The following is a 16,054-nucleotide window of genomic DNA, read 5'->3' as shown; positions in this document are numbered from 1 at the left end:
AGAGGAAGGAGCCTCAGTCCAGGGGGAAAAGCACCTGAAGATCGGGCAAGAAGAGGAGCCGGACGAGAGTGGAGGCGATGAAGCGGTAGCCAGGTGAAGATTGAAGATTGCAGCAGAGATCATCAAGAGCGGAGACCGAGGAGGCGAGCACAGCGGGAGACACACAACATACTCGGTACATCGTGGTAAGATAACCCACCTTAATAGCTCCAGTGTCTAGCGCTGCTCCCCGCTAAAAGCTTCTACTGTCAGTACAGATGCTCCGCTTGTACCGCTGCTGCTGATCCCACCTGCCGGCACTGCCCACCGCATTCACATGTTAGAAGCCGCCGCCCAAGCTCCGCCTTGTACAGCCTCCCATGCCGCTATCTCTGCCTGCCGGAGCCGCTTACAGTCTCCACTCCATGCTAGAAGCCGCCGCCCAAGCTCCGCCTGGTAAAGCCTCCCATGCCTCTATCTCCGCCTGCAGGAGCCTCTTACAGTCTCCGCTCCATGATAGAAGCCGCCGCTCAAGCTCCGCCTGAAAGAGCCGCCTCTGCCTATATCCCCGCCTGCCGGAGACAATTACCTGTTTCACTATAGATATGAAGATGCATCCCACACACTAACTGTTAGCGCTACACAAAGATTTACAGTCCCGCTGCGCTGATAATCTAGATGGCATTTTCCCAGCTTCTTATGCAACGCCTATCACAATCCCTGAGTGCACCTGTCCACGTTGTCTGACAGCATCATGCACACTGGTAGCCATAGTTACTGACAGGTCTCCAGTGACTGCCAATGAGAGTGAGCGGGGGTTTGGTCAATATTGAACTGCAAAGGCAATGGGCAGGAGCCCCATTGTGAAGACAACGCAGGTCTGTGCTATATTATTTGTTTTATGTCCTGATAGCCCTACCTGGAGGGATCACCTTGCATGACATGCAGCCTGTCCTTAATTGTGAGGTAACAACTTCAGCTGTATAGATAAGGAGGAGCTTAGTGAACTTATTCTACGAGTCACAGAACTGGAGAATAACTTATGCCATATTGTCTGCAGGCATATATATCTATATATATAAGACAGATGCTCCTATATTTACTTAAAACACTGAGGAGAATACTTCTGGTTAACATGATAAATATCAGGCTATAAATAAGGGATCCCCGTATATATTCCATACTGAATTAATTGGAAAGGAGTTCTCATTATACATTAAAGGCTGTATTAATCCGTACTTTATAACTAAAAAGGACTATTAATATATATGTCTACATATAGACTTATAAATACATATATATATATACACAGCCTAACTAGCCATTGGATATAGATAGATGAATACGGAGTTAGTAACAGAAATAACCTCTCTGTTGTATAATACCCATCCTTTGAAAGAGTTCTGCAATTGGATACAATATTAACTTTGTGTCACATAACAGGAAGTCATTGATACAAGTAACATTCTTCTGAATATAACACCCAGCTTGGATAGCTTTAGCAGTATTGGATATATCCAGTTCTTTTGCTATTTCTACAGAGGATTTCAACCCCTGGTTGGAGAAAAAAACTATTACCTGGGAATATATATCTATATATTCAATATTCATAGGAGCCAAGATTTTAAAGTGGTGGAGAAAGGACCGATAAATATATATGCATATATATATATATATATATATATATATATATATATATATAAATAATAGGAATGGGCTATGGACTTTAATTCATCAGATTGTTATGTCAGGACTGTTATAGTAACTGTTATGTATAAATGAAATGTAATATGATTTAATGTATTAATATTACATGGAGGAGTAAGGAAGAATTATTCTGTATAGTTAGTGTTTCATTTGTTGAGTGTACACTGGAATAATTCCTATGTACGGTACATTCTTTTATGGTATATATGTAATGTAATATGAATATTGCTACTGTTATACATTTATAAATAGTACTTATATGAAAAGGCATCTAATGAGTGTTGATTACTTACCTGATGTATGGATTAGAGTGGAGGATTGGAGAAATAGAAGGTACGTGGTTAACTGTAAAAGATAATATAAAACAATAAAGTAGTTAGGGTTTTTCCCAAATTTACCCCTTCACTATAGAATACTATATATCATAAATTTGGGTGGAGGCACTATAAAGAAGGTGACGATTTAGTAACCATAAAATCAACCTCCTAATACTTAGGGTTACACATATATTCTCTGTATCTAGTCCTGGAGTGTCGTGTTTTGTTTTGAACTATAGTGGTACTTAACTTGCTATATGTGTGTGTGTCTTTAAATATATATAGTGTTCACTCTAGGAGTGAAAAGGGGCAGGGAGCCTCCGTCCGAAACGGGGGCGCGCCCACGCAAATTAGGGGGCGTGGCCACGCCTACGTCATTTTAGGGGCAGATGCTACTATAGAGAGCGTCTGTGGCCGGCGAAGTCACTGTTGGGGGCGTGCCCAGCACCTCCATCGGTGCTGGGCTTCCCCCAGCCCTCTCCCAATGCGTGAATGGATGCCGCGCGCATGCGCACGGCATCTATACACGCCGGGAGGGCAGGAAGCGGGCGGCTGTTCTAGCAAGGCGCCGCAAAAGAGGCAGGGCGGGTGGCGCCCTGCTAAAACAGCCTAGAGTGAACACGATATATATATATATATATATATATATATATATATATATAAGGTGAACAGATGTTCCGGCACTCCACTTAGTCCAATGCTGGACTGATGCTGCTCTGGTGCCCTCCCCAACCGAGCACCGGTGGTGTATAATGGAAAGACGAGGCGGCACTCAGAGACTTGTAGCTACAATCATATATTAGTGCAGATGGTGCAAATCATATCAACGTTTCGGGGACCTAGTCCCCTTCTTCAGGATAACACAAGTGCCAAACAGTGAAGATTTAAATAGACAAAACACTTACCCCCTGACCCCACTCACTCCACAGCTGCAGCGTGTCTGTGTGGCCGCCCCTTCATGGCTTCCGCCCGGCTGTGCGTCTCAGCGGGACCGGAAGTGACGTCACGGGTGCGAGCCGCGTTGCCATGGCTACCGCTCATACTCACCGCCCAGCTGTCGCTCCCTGGCCGCGTCGCTTGAGTTTCCTCCAGTGCGTCTCCAGATCCCGCGAGATCACTGACCCTGGCTGGGAAGACCTTGGTGTTGCCATGGTGACGCTGCAATCTGTGTGACAAATTACACATAAACAAAACAATGACTGAAATGATGCTTAAGATGACGTATAGCCGTCAATGGTACAACAATATAAAGTGCTAGTGCTAAAAACAATATAAAGTGCTGATGCTAAAAACAATTTAAAAACATCGGAAGGTGCACACAGAAAAATTTACATAAAACAGCCCCTTTTGTTATTATACCAAAGGACTGCTGACTGTAATGAAAAATCATAACGGGCAACAAATATCTGACTGCTTACTCTGAAGTAGATACCTTCTGCCGAACACATTTTTTCTCAGATAATAATATAGGTAGAAATCGCCCCAGACTTGCCTCTCATTGTGTGCAGCATCATTGTGTCAGGGCTGAACTAACCTCACAGAAAGTTAATTAATCCTAAATTCTCATTCAACCCCCCAGGTTTCAAAGTGTTGAGCCTATGGATCTACATGGACTCCAGCTGTAGTAGTTTGCGACCTCGATCACCCCCCCGTATGGACTCGGGGACGTGACCAATGATACAGTGTTTAAACGTGGCCATGGAATGTCTAAAGGTTACGAAGTGCTTGGCCACAGGTTGATCTCCATTGCCAGATGCCAGAGCATTACGAATGGCCAATCTGTGCTGTGCCATTCTGATTTTAAACTGGCACTCTGTTTTGCCGATGTAATATCGCCCACATGGGCAGATAATGGCATAAACAACAAACTTCGTGCTACATGTGAGAGGGAGGGAACTCGAGCGACGCGGCCAGGGAGCGACAGCTGTGGCGGTGAGTATGAGCGGTAGCCATGGCAACGCGGCTCGCACCCGTGACGTCACTTCCGGTCCCGCTGAGACGCACAGCCGGGCGGAAGCCATGAAGGGGCGGCCACACAGACACGCTGCAGCTGTGGAGTGAGTGGGGTCAGGGGGTAAGTGTTTTGTCTATTTAAATCTTCACTGTTTGGCACTTGTGTTATCCTGAAGAAGGGGACTAGGTCCCCGAAACGTTGATATGATTTGCACCATCTGCACTAATATATGATTGTAGTTACAAGTCTCTGAGTGCCGCCTCGTCTTTCCATTATATATATATATATATATATATATATGTATACTAGGTGATTCATCACGCCCTGAGTGGGCTCTTCACAACGTCGTAAGGGGCTACGCCCCCTTAACCCTTGCACACCCTTGTGCCGTGCAATATTTTTATTATATGGAGTATTACCTCCAATCATAATTGTGTAAATGGTTAAATATTGCACGGACAAAGGGCGTGCAATGGTTAAGGGGTCGAAGCCCCTTGCAACGGCGTGAACAGCGCACGCAAGGCCTGATGAATCACCTGGTAGGTGCTGTGGTTGGGGGAGTGGAGGGTGCTGGGGAGACGCGGATGGGGTCCGGGGATGCCGTGGGTGGGGGAGGGACGATTGCGGGGGAGGGGATGGTGCCGCGGGTAGGGGTCCGGACCCACCGAAGGTAGGGGAGGAGCGGTTGCGGGGGTGCCGCGGGTGGGGGAGGGGCAGGTGGGGGTGGTGCGGGTGGGAGAGGGGGTCCAGAGCCTAACACTGCACACCCACTGCACTGCACAGCACTGTCACCTTTTTCCTTTGATTCAGCGTCCAGACATTACCCTCCGCGATATCACCCACTCTATCCATTACATTAGCCATCTCGGGGCCTCCAGGTCGGCAGACCAGGTGCTGTGTTGCGGAGTCAAGGCCTCTGGGGATCTGGGCGCGGCTGTGGCAGGGAGGCACTTCTGTGACATCACGCGCAGCACGTTTCGTCAGACTTCATCTTGATGAAGTCTGATGGACGAAACGCGTTGGGTGTACCTCTGAACTGACCCTCCATTTTTAAGATAAGCATTGTATTCTTATCTTTTTAGAATATAGTTGTTTCTTACTCTTATGCTTTATACTATATAATTTTTTTTTTTGTTTTAATATTTTTCGTATGTACTCTTAACATTACCCCATGCTTGTAAAATTTTATCCCACCTTTTTTTATAAATTAAAATTAATTTTATAATTTTGTCTGAACGTATCCTGCCACTTCTTCGTAATTAATCTAAATCCATTAGACACCGTTGGTCGCTGGCGCCCCCATCCCCCCTGTTTCCACTTTTAAATCCTAGGTAGCTTATCCCTGCCTAAATCTGCTTGGAGGCTAGCTGACACCTTATATCTATTAAGAAGTGTCTACGGTTGGGTCTATTGTTATAACCCTATATACACTCTACTCACATAAGCCGGTGGCGCCGTACTACCACTATTTCACCATATATATATATATATATATATATAAATGTGAAAGTAATCCACATAAACCAGCACACCTGAAGTAGCATCAAAAATATAAAATTTACTTAATTTTCATTTTCAAAAAAAGTGCATCGTGCAAGCATTGATGTAAACAGCAATGATGTAATAAAAAATACTTAGCAGCTCAATGCATAGTGACAAGCGGCAGCTCCTACAGCTGTTGCGGTGCAGCAGCACCTTCGTCAGGTAAACGCCAGCAGTGTATCTGACCATCACCAAATACCATACATATATACACAAACAATGAGCACAATCAATTACAAACACCTGTACATTCTGCTTAGATTGACTCCCATGTGATCATCTGGTCCAATGCCGAAGAGGGATTTACCACGTTCCCCCCGGCACCAAGTTAGCACAATCACTGGAATGTGATCAATCATACAATATTTCAAGGATGCCAATGAATGTCGTATATCAACAAAATGGCGAGCCACAGGTTCTTCGCCATGTCCACTATTAAGAGCTGCCCTTATCACTGACCGATGTGCAGTCATCCTTTATTTGAAGGTTCTCTCGGTCTCTTCAATATATGATAGGCCACAAGGACATAACATTTGATATACTACAAATTACGATTCACAACTAAAGGGGACATGTACTAAGCAGTGATAAAAGTGGAGAAGTGAGCCAGTGGAGAAGCTGCCCATGGCAACCAATCAGCTGCTCTTTATACTTTCATAGTATGAAAATTCTAAATGTTATGTCAATGCTGATTGGTTGCCATGGGCAACTTCTCCACTGGCTCACCTATCCACTTTTATCACTTCCTAAGTGTGTGTCTGATGGTATATTTTTGTCCTGATCGGTGATGGAAAAAAGTATCTCCTGGTATAGTAAACTTACAAGTAGTGCATGTACATCTGATGCACCCACCTTTACATTTAATTTTAGCATCACCAGAATCTACATTTGAATTGGTGATGTCCGATTTTACAAGAATATCACGAAAATTGCGTCCACGTGTGTAGCATGGCATCAGTGTAGTTGCCTGTAGTTTAAGTTCGGGATCTGTTTTTACAATCGGCCAAAGCCTTTTAGCTGTCTAATTAATAGATCTGCTAACATGAGTATATTTACTAACCCAGAGCATGCGGCCTTCACTCTGTTTTTTTTTTCTTTTTGTACAAGTAGATCTTTTCTATTACATTTAGCAATTTTAATTTTTGGAGCAAGTATTTCCCCTTTGGGGTAACCACGTTCAATAAATGTCTGTACCATTTCATCAATTTGTTGATCAGCAACCATAGGATCAGATGTAATCCGTTTAACATGGAGCATCTGGGAGTAAGGAAGTCCTTTCACTAGACTTTGTGGATGGGAACTACTATGATGTAACAGATTGTTACGATCCATTTCCTTTGCATACAGTGATATAGAAATCAATCCATCATTTAGGTGTATGGACACGACACATCAAGAAAATTAAAACAACCAGTATCAGCCACATGTGTCCGTTTAACCGGGCTAGAGCTGCTGTTTTGCTTATCAATACATGCTATAAGATCATGAATGGGGCCAGAATATAAGTAAATCATCAATATATCTGGTATACAGACAAATACGCTCTGCAAACTCCAGTTTATCAAACAATATTTCCTGTTCCACCATAAGCATATATATATTAGCAAACGCCAGGGCCACATTCGACACCATGGCGCAGCCAATTGAGAAAAAAAATTACCATCATCTTAAGAAATAATTCTTAATTAGAATCAGTCGCAACACCGTAACTGAATATCAGGGCCCTGATATAATGGGTGATGTTCCAAAAACTTTTTTACTGCACAAATACCTTCATTGTGTGAAATAACTGTGTAAAGGCTTTTAACATCCATACTGACCATCAATAGTTCACTCTGAGTACTGGGAAACATTTCTAACTTACGCAGTAATGTAGGTGTATCCAATAGATATCTAGGGTGTTGTCTAATGCACTGCTGGAATAATGCATCCAAGTATACTACTATATGTTGAAATAATGATTATTTTGCCGCAATGATGAGGCGTCCTGGAGGTTTGCTCAGGGATTTATGGATTATAGGGATAGTGTATAGGACAGGGACTATAGGGTATTGAGAAATAAGGTATTGGGTATTGGAAGTTCTCCAATCTTCCTCAAACTCGCAGAAATATTAACACAATTAATCTTCAAGAACTTTCCACTTCACTCCAACAACTGCTTTCACCTATTTCTGCATTCACCTCTCCTGAGATGGCTGTATCACACCTTAATAAGACTCTAGAACTAGCCCTTGATGAAGTGGCTCCAGCTACCCATCACACTCCACGTAGGCCTAGATGTCAACCATGGCACTCCAAATCAACAAGACAACTACAAAAACTCACACGAAAACTTGAACGTCAGTGGCGTAAATCTCGTATTTCAAGTGACTTCCTCACATATAAGACAGTCTACCATTCTTATAAAAATGCCCTGGACACTGCCAAACAAACATATTTCCAAACTCTTATCTCTGCTCAAGCCTCTAACCCCAAACGACTCTTTAATACATTTAAATCACTTCTGAATCCTCCCGCACCTACCCCACCAGCCACTATCAAGGCACAGGATCTTGCTTCCTACTTCAAGGAGAAGATTGATAAGATCCGAGATGAAATGGTATGCTCTTCGGCAGCCAGTGACCTGCTCCGTTCTGTACCTGAACCCTCTGGCACTCTTTCTTCATTTGATCCCACAAATGAAGATGAAGTATCATCACTCTTCTCATCCTGCTTCTCTACTACCTCTCCTCTTGATCCTTTACCCTCACAAATAAGTAAAGCTCTGTCTCTGGTGCTCATCCCTACCTTAACTAACATCTGTAATCTCTTTCTCTCTACTGGTATTTTTCCTTCACTCTTCAAGCATGCAGTGATTACTCCCATTTTAAAAAAACAAAATTCTGACCCTAATGCTCTCTCAAACTACCGCCCTATCTCTCAGCTCCCTTGTCTCTCTAAGCTACTTGAGAGACTTGCCTACACTCGACTCACACACTTTCTTAACTCATACACTTTGTTGGACCCACTTCAGTCAGGCTTCCGTTCCCAACATTCCACAGAGACGGCACTGACTAAAGTGGTTAATGATTTGGTCACTACGAAGTCTAAAGGCCACTACTCACTACTTATTCTTCTAGATCTATCTGCTGCATTTGACACTGTAGACCACTCTCTTCTCATACAGACACTACAATCCCTAGGTCTTAAAGACACAGCCCTTTCTTGGTTCCTATCGTACCTATCTAATCGCTCCTTCAGTGTTCGCTTCTCTGAATCTACCTCCTCTTCGCTACCTCTTTCAGTTGGAGTACCGCAAGGCTCAGTCTTGGGTCCTCTGCTTTTCTCTATCTATACCTCATCTCTTTGTAAACTAATCAGCTCTTTTGGTTTTCAGTATCATCTGTACGCAGATGATACTCAAATCTACCTATCCTCCCCTGACTTGTCCCTATCTGTACTGGACCGTGTCACTGAATGCCTTTCTGCCATCTCATCCTGGATGACATCTCGCCACCTCAAACTTAATATTTCAAAGACAGAGTTAATTATATTTCCACCGGCCAATAGTAGGTACCAACCTGATATCTCTATCACTGTTGAAAACTCTACTATCTACCCTACCCCACAAGCTCGCTGCCTAGGTGTCATCCTTGACTCTGATCTGTCCTTTGTTCCCCACATTCAATCTGTCTCAAGATCATGTTACATGCATCTAAAAAAACATATCCAAAATACGACCATACCTTACACAAGACACTGCTAAAACTCTAATCCACGCTCTCATTATCTCCCGCATTGATTATTGCAATAGTCTCCTAACTGGTCTTCCCAAAACAAGACTCTCACCACTACAATCCATTCTGAATGCAGCGGCGAGGCTTATCTTCCTCGCTAGACGTTCATCGTCTGCAGATCCACTCTGTCAGTCCCTCCATTGGTTACCTGTACTCTACCACATTCAATATAAAATACTTTTACTCACACACAAGGCCATTAACCAAACTACACCAATGTACATCACTTCGCTTATCACAAAATATCTCCCAACCCGACCTCTGCGCTCTTCACAAGACCTGCGTCTCTCATCCACACTCATTACTCGCTCCCACTCACGACTGCAGGACTTTCATCGGGCTGCACCCACCCTGTGGAATGCCCTACCACGCACAATAAGACTCTCCTCTAGTCTCCAAACCTTCAAGCGTTCCCTCAAAACTCACCTCTTTAGGCAAGCGTATCAAATTCCTGAACCGCCCACATAACTTTCATAAACCTTCCTATCAAATTACATCCACTCTGTACAGTCCACACATATCCTCACATGTCTTCTCATTCTATGCAATAGATAGCACCTTTCCTTGTGTACATATGCCTATTTCCCTATAGATTGTAAGCTTGCGAGCAGGGCCTTCCTACCTCTATGACTGTTATCACCCAGTTTGTTATTGTTATTTCAAATTGTAAAGCGCAACGGAATTTGCTGCGCTATATAAGAAACTGTTAATAAATAAATAAATAAGGGCTTTCATCGATTGCTGGTTAATAATTCCTTTGTCCACTGCTCCTTCAAGAACTTAGCGCAAGTCCTCTTGAACAATATGCGTAGGGTCATTTGGTAATGCACAATACACCTGACCATCCCTGAGTTGGTCTTCAATTTCCTCCTTATAGTCCTTTAAGTCCACGATCACTAGGGCACCCCCTTTATCTGCAGGTCTAAAAATTAGGTTGGTATTATTCAAGAGATTTTTTAATGCAGATGCTTCTTCTTTATTAAGATTATGTTGCATTCGCGGAATTTGAACAATGTTATCAGAAACTTGATCCTTGAGTAATCTCATATATGTTTTGATGGTTGGATTAAAAAACTGAGGTTCAAAGTAGAGATGAGCGGGTTCGGTTCCTCGGAATCCGAACCCGCCCGAACTTCAGGTTTTTTTACACGGGTCCGAGCGACTCGGATCTTCCCGCCTTGCTCGGTTAACCCGAGCGCGCCCGAACGTCATCATCCCGCTGTCGGATTCTCGCGAGGCTCGTATTCTATCGCGAGGCTCGGATTCTATATAAGGAGCCGCGCGTCGCCGCCATTTTCACACGTGCATTGAGATTGATAGGGAGAGGACGTGGCTGGCGTCCTCTCCGTTTAGACTAGAGTACTAGAGAGAGACGCAAATTTTGGGGAGCATATTATTAGGAGGAGTACTACTTGCTGCTGATAGTGTGACCAGTGACCACCAGTTTAATTAATCCGTTCTCTGCCTGAAAAAAAACGATACACAGTGTGACACAGTCACATACCATATCTGTGCTCAGCCCAGTGTGCTGCATCATATGTAATACTGTATATCATTATCTGACTGTGCTGAGTGCTCACTGCTCACACAGCTTAATTGTGGGGGAGACTGGGGAGCAGTTATAGCAGGAGTACATATTTTAAGTACAGTGCACACTTTTGCTGCCAGAGTGCCACTGCCAGTGTGACTGACCAGTGACCACTGACCACCAGTATTGTGATTGTCTGCTGACCACCAGTATATTGTGATTGTCTGCCTGAAAAAGTTAAACACTCGTCGTGTGGTGTTTTTATAAACGCATTCTGCAGACAGTGTCCAGCAGGTCCGTCATTACATAATATATACCTGTCCGGCTGCAGTACTAGTGTGATATATATATATTTTAATTTTATCTCATTATCATCCAGTCTATATTAGCAGCAGACACAGTATGGTAGTCCACGGCTGTAGCTACCTCTGTGTCGGCAGTCGCTCGTCCATCCATAATTGTATACCACCTACCCGTGGTTTTTTTTTTCTATCTTCTTGATACTAGTAGCTTACTTTAGGAGTCTGCAGTGCTGAGTCTGACAGACAGTGTCCAGCAGGTCCTTCATTACATAATATATACCTGTCCGGCTGCAGTACTAGTGTGATATATATATATATTTTAATTTTATCTCATTATCATCCAGTCTATATTAGCAGCAGACACAGTACGGTAGTCCACGGCTGTAGCTACCTCTGTGTCGGCAGTCGCTCGTCCATCCATAATTGTATACCACCTACCCGTGGTTTTTTTTTTTTTCTATCTTCTTGATACTAGTAGCTTACTTTAGGAGTCTGCAGTGCTGACAGACAGTGTCCAGCAGGTCCGTCATTACATAATATATACCTGTCCGGCTGCAGTACTAGTGTGATATATATATATATATTTTAATTTTATCTCATTATCATCCAGTCTATATTAGCAGCAGACACAGTACGGTAGTCCACGGCTGTAGCTACCTCTGTGTCGGCAGTCGCTCGTCCATCCATAATTGTATACCACCTACCCGTGGTTTTTTTTTTTCTATCTTCTTGATACTAGTAGCTTACTTTAGGAGTCTGCAGTGCTGACAGACAGTGTCCAGCAGGTCCGTCATTACATAATATATACCTGTCCGGCTGCAGTACTAGTGTGATATATATATATATTTTAATTTTATCTCATTATCATCCAGTCTATATTAGCAGCAGACACAGTACGGTAGTCCACGGCTGTAGCTACCTCTGTGTCGGCAGTCGCTCGTCCATCCATAATTGTATACCACCTACCCGTGGTTTTTTTTTTTTCTATCTTCTTGATACTAGTAGCTTACTTTAGGAGTCTGCAGTGCTGACAGACAGTGTCCAGCAGGTCCGTCATTACATAATATATACCTGTCCGGCTGCAGTACTAGTGTGATATATATATATATTTTAATTTTATCTCATTATCATCCAGTCTATATTAGCAGCAGACACAGTACGGTAGTCCACGGCTGTAGCTACCTCTGTGTCGGCAGTCGCTCGTCCATCCATAATTGTATACCACCTACCCGTGGTTTTTTTTTTTTCTATCTTCTTGATACTAGTAGCTTACTTTAGGAGTCTGCAGTGCTGAGTCTGACAGACAGTGTCCAGCAGGTCCGTCATTACATAATATATACCTGTCCGGCTGCAGTACTAGTGTGATATATATATATTTTAATTTTATCTCATTATCATCCAGTCTATATTAGCAGCAGACACAGTACGGTAGTCCACAGCTGTAGATACCTCTGTGTCGGCAGTCGCTCGTCCATCCATAATTGTATACCACCTACCCGTGGTTTTTTTTTTTCTATCTTCTTGATACTAGTAGCTTACTTTAGGAGTCTGCAGTGCTGACAGACAGTGTCCAGCAGGTCCGTCATTACATAATATATACCTGTCCGGCTGCAGTACTAGTGTGATATATATATATATATATTTTAATTTTATCTCATTATCATCCAGTCTATATTAGCAGCAGACACAGTACGGTAGTCCACGGCTGTAGCTACCTCTGTGTCGGCAGTCGCTCGTCCATCCATAATTGTATACCACCTACCCGTGGTTTTTTTTTTTTCTATCTTCTTGATACTAGTAGCTTACTTTAGGAGTCTGCAGTGCTGAGTCTGACAGACAGTGTCCAGCAGGTCCGTCATTACATAATATATACCTGTCCGGCTGCAGTACTAGTGTGATATATATATTTTAATTTTATCTCATTATCATCCAGTCTATATTAGCAGCAGACACAGTACGGTAGTCCACGGCTGTAGCTACCTCTGTGTCGGCAGTCGCTCGTCATCCATAAGTATACTAGTATCCATCTCCATTGTTTACCTGAGGTGCCTTTTAGTTGTGCCTATTAAAATATGGAGAACAAAAATGTTGAGATTCCAAAAATAGGGAAAGATCAAGATCTGCAGTGCCACTCCTAGATGGGCTAGGGTCGCTTATCTTACTCACACAGCTACCTCATTGCGCCTCTTTTTTTCTTTGCGTCATGTGCTGTTTGGGGAGTGTTTTTTGGAAGGGCCATCCTGCGTGACACTGCAGTGCCACTCCTAGATGGGCCAGGTGTTTGTGTCGGCCACTAGGGTCGCTTATCTTACTCACACAGCTACCTCATTGCGCCTCTTTTTTTCTTTGCGTCATGTGCTGTTTGGGGAGTGTTTTTTGGAAGGGCCATCCTGCGTGACACTGCAGTGCCACTCCTAGATGGGCCAGGTGTTTGTGTCGGCCACTAGGGTCGCTTATCTTACTCACACAGCTACCTCATTGCGCCTCTTTTTTTCTTTGCGTCATGTGCTGTTTGGGGAGTGTTTTTTGGAAGGGCCATCCTGCGTGACACTGCAGTGCCACTCCTAGATGGGCCAGGTGTTTGTGTCGGCCACTAGGGTCGCTTAGCTTACTCACACAGCTACCTCATTGCGCCTCTTTTTTTCTTTGCGTCATGTGCTGTTTGGGGAGTGTTTTTTGGAAGGGCCATCCTGCGTGACACTGCAGTGCCACTCCTAGATGGGCCAGGTGTTTGTGTCGGCCACTAGGGTCGCTTAGCTTAGTCATCCAGCGACCTCGGTGCAAATTTTAGGACTAAAAATAATATTGTGAGGTGTGAGGTGTTCAGAATAGACTGAAAATGAGTGGAAATTATGGTTTTTGAGGTTAATAATACTTTGGGATCAAAATGACCCCCAAATTCTATGATTTAAGCTGTTTTTTAGTGTTTTTTGAAAAAAACACCCGAATCCAAAACACACCCGAATCCGACAAAAAAAATTCGGTGAGGTTTTGCCAAAACGCGGTCGAACCCAAAACACGGCCGCGGAACCGAACCCAAAACCAAAACACAAAACCCGAAAAATTTCAAGTGCACATCTCTAGTTCAAAGCTCAATCTAGGTAGCAATCTCTATAGTCATACAGGAAGACATGGAGTCCCAGTATCCTGTGTAGAGTCATTTTTAGAGGAAAACTCCTTCAATTTCAATTGTCGTCATAGTGTATGCAGTTCCACCTGCCATTGAAGTGGATTAAGAGGGAACAAAAGAGAGACTATACATTTTGATCAATAACAGAGAGGTTGTAAAATGATAGATTTACTACTAGGTTCTTGGAAGCATCAGGGGTCTTTTGCCACGTCCTCCCACTTTCCCCTAGTCCACCATGGCTGGAGAATCTACGCTGTCGCCTCTCTCTCAGGACCGCGTAGTCGCCCCTATAGGGCCTAGTTTGTTCTTAGGTCTTGCTCCATTGCTGCAATACTCGCCATCACTGGCCGAAGACACTAATTCAGCAGATGTGTTTGACGTATCAAATCCACGTGGGTGGTTTCTACGAAAGAAAGGCTTTTTTTTTTTCTCTCCCTACTTCCTAGTCTGTGTCTATTGGTATACTGTATTGGCTTCATAGTCTGCATCGACCTTATCTCTCTTTTCTTTTTTGAATTTAGTTAGTTCATGTTTGTATGCTGTTAGCGGACTATTTTAATTTTGCATACCAATCAGTAGTCGTATCCCTCTCCAAGTTCAATTTATGCAATTTCTCAAAATTTTCAATCTTATCCTTTATTAGCAACTAAGGAAAAAGTGGTTTCTATGCCACAAGTAAATACTTTAAAATCTCGAAGGAAAAAGCCCATATCTAACACAATTATTTGGGCTAACCGCTTTCATACAGCTGGCTATAAGGCCAGACATGCCATTATATCTTATTGGCCAATTATTAAATCAGATAAGGAATTATCTGGGATGGCTAATGAACAACTTATGACTTCCGTGGCAAAAACATACGTGGTTTTTTGGTACATGCAGATATCAACGAGTTTGGTAAATCTTCCCCTGAACATTTTCTCAATACAACCAAATTAGGCTATAAGTGCACCGGCTGTGTAACATGCGGTTGGTGTTTGTGTCGTTATTATCCCTGAGTGCCGTCGGCTATATCTATTTATAGTGAGTGCCAGATTCTTTCGTCTATGTATAAAGTCCCTAATCGCATGCTCTTAGCGCACATTTATTTAGCTATATGTCCCCAATTGGGAGCCATCCATTCTATTTATGATCTTTATACATATCTCATAAGTGTTTTTCTTTTAGAACCTAATTTCACCTGTCCTTCTGTAATCTATTACTATTTACACCCGTCTTTTATTTTAATTTCCATCCAAAAGTATTATTTTTTACATTGTTATTATCATCGTGCTGTCATGCTGCATTATAACACTAGTGGCTGCTAGGTATGTAAGATCACTGTGATGTCATAGTGCATCAGAGCTCTAACTATACCCACAAGCGGCCATTTCCGCTTTACTGAGCTGGTGGAAGCTGCCTTACTGGGCTGGTGGAAGGCGCACAAGTCATGTAAGTGTTATTTACTATATTTTCTAGTTATTAAATGGTTAATAAATATACAGCATGCAGAAACTACTAATAGTATAACTAACAATTAGAATATATCTGTATTCAACTATACCGTATGTACTGTAGTAGCAAAAAAAGCAAATGTAAGGTAGGTTTTGGGACAACAAAAGTATGATTAACTAGTTACCAGCCGGAACAACATAACAGTAATGTCAGCGCCGGCGGCTGTGCTTGCGTGAATTGCCCCCTCAGGCGCCATCTAGTGGCCGCTGGCATGCAAAATATATAATATGTATATATAAACATATATCTTATTACGCCTCCAGTTAGAATGAGCTAGTTGTCCCATTACTTTAATACATTTAGGGTGAGATGTATCTATGCTTGG

The 16,054-nt window shown here is 43.0% G+C and overlaps 1 protein-coding gene across 3 annotated transcripts in view; it reads left to right on the top strand.

Moving 5' to 3' along the window:
* Positions 1-748: 748 nt before the first annotated feature.
* The window catches only part of LOC135050152 (uncharacterized), a 194,909-nt gene continuing 179,603 nt past the window's right edge, over positions 749-16,054 (top strand). For 2 of the 3 annotated variants that reach the window (XM_063956351.1, XM_063956353.1), the window contains exon 1: positions 15,580-15,666. The gene's annotated coding sequence lies outside the window, so the exon portion shown is untranslated. Of the gene's footprint in view, positions 858-15,579; positions 15,667-16,054 lie in introns of those variants that run through there. The other variant, XM_063956352.1, reaches the window with a different exon arrangement.

This window comes from Pseudophryne corroboree, chromosome 2 (genome assembly GCF_028390025.1).
Source record: "Pseudophryne corroboree isolate aPseCor3 chromosome 2, aPseCor3.hap2, whole genome shotgun sequence".
Classification (NCBI taxonomy): domain Eukaryota; kingdom Metazoa; phylum Chordata; class Amphibia; order Anura; family Myobatrachidae; genus Pseudophryne; species Pseudophryne corroboree.
Note: the sequence above shows the minus strand (reverse complement) of the source record. Positions and strands in the feature narration are given on the sequence as shown.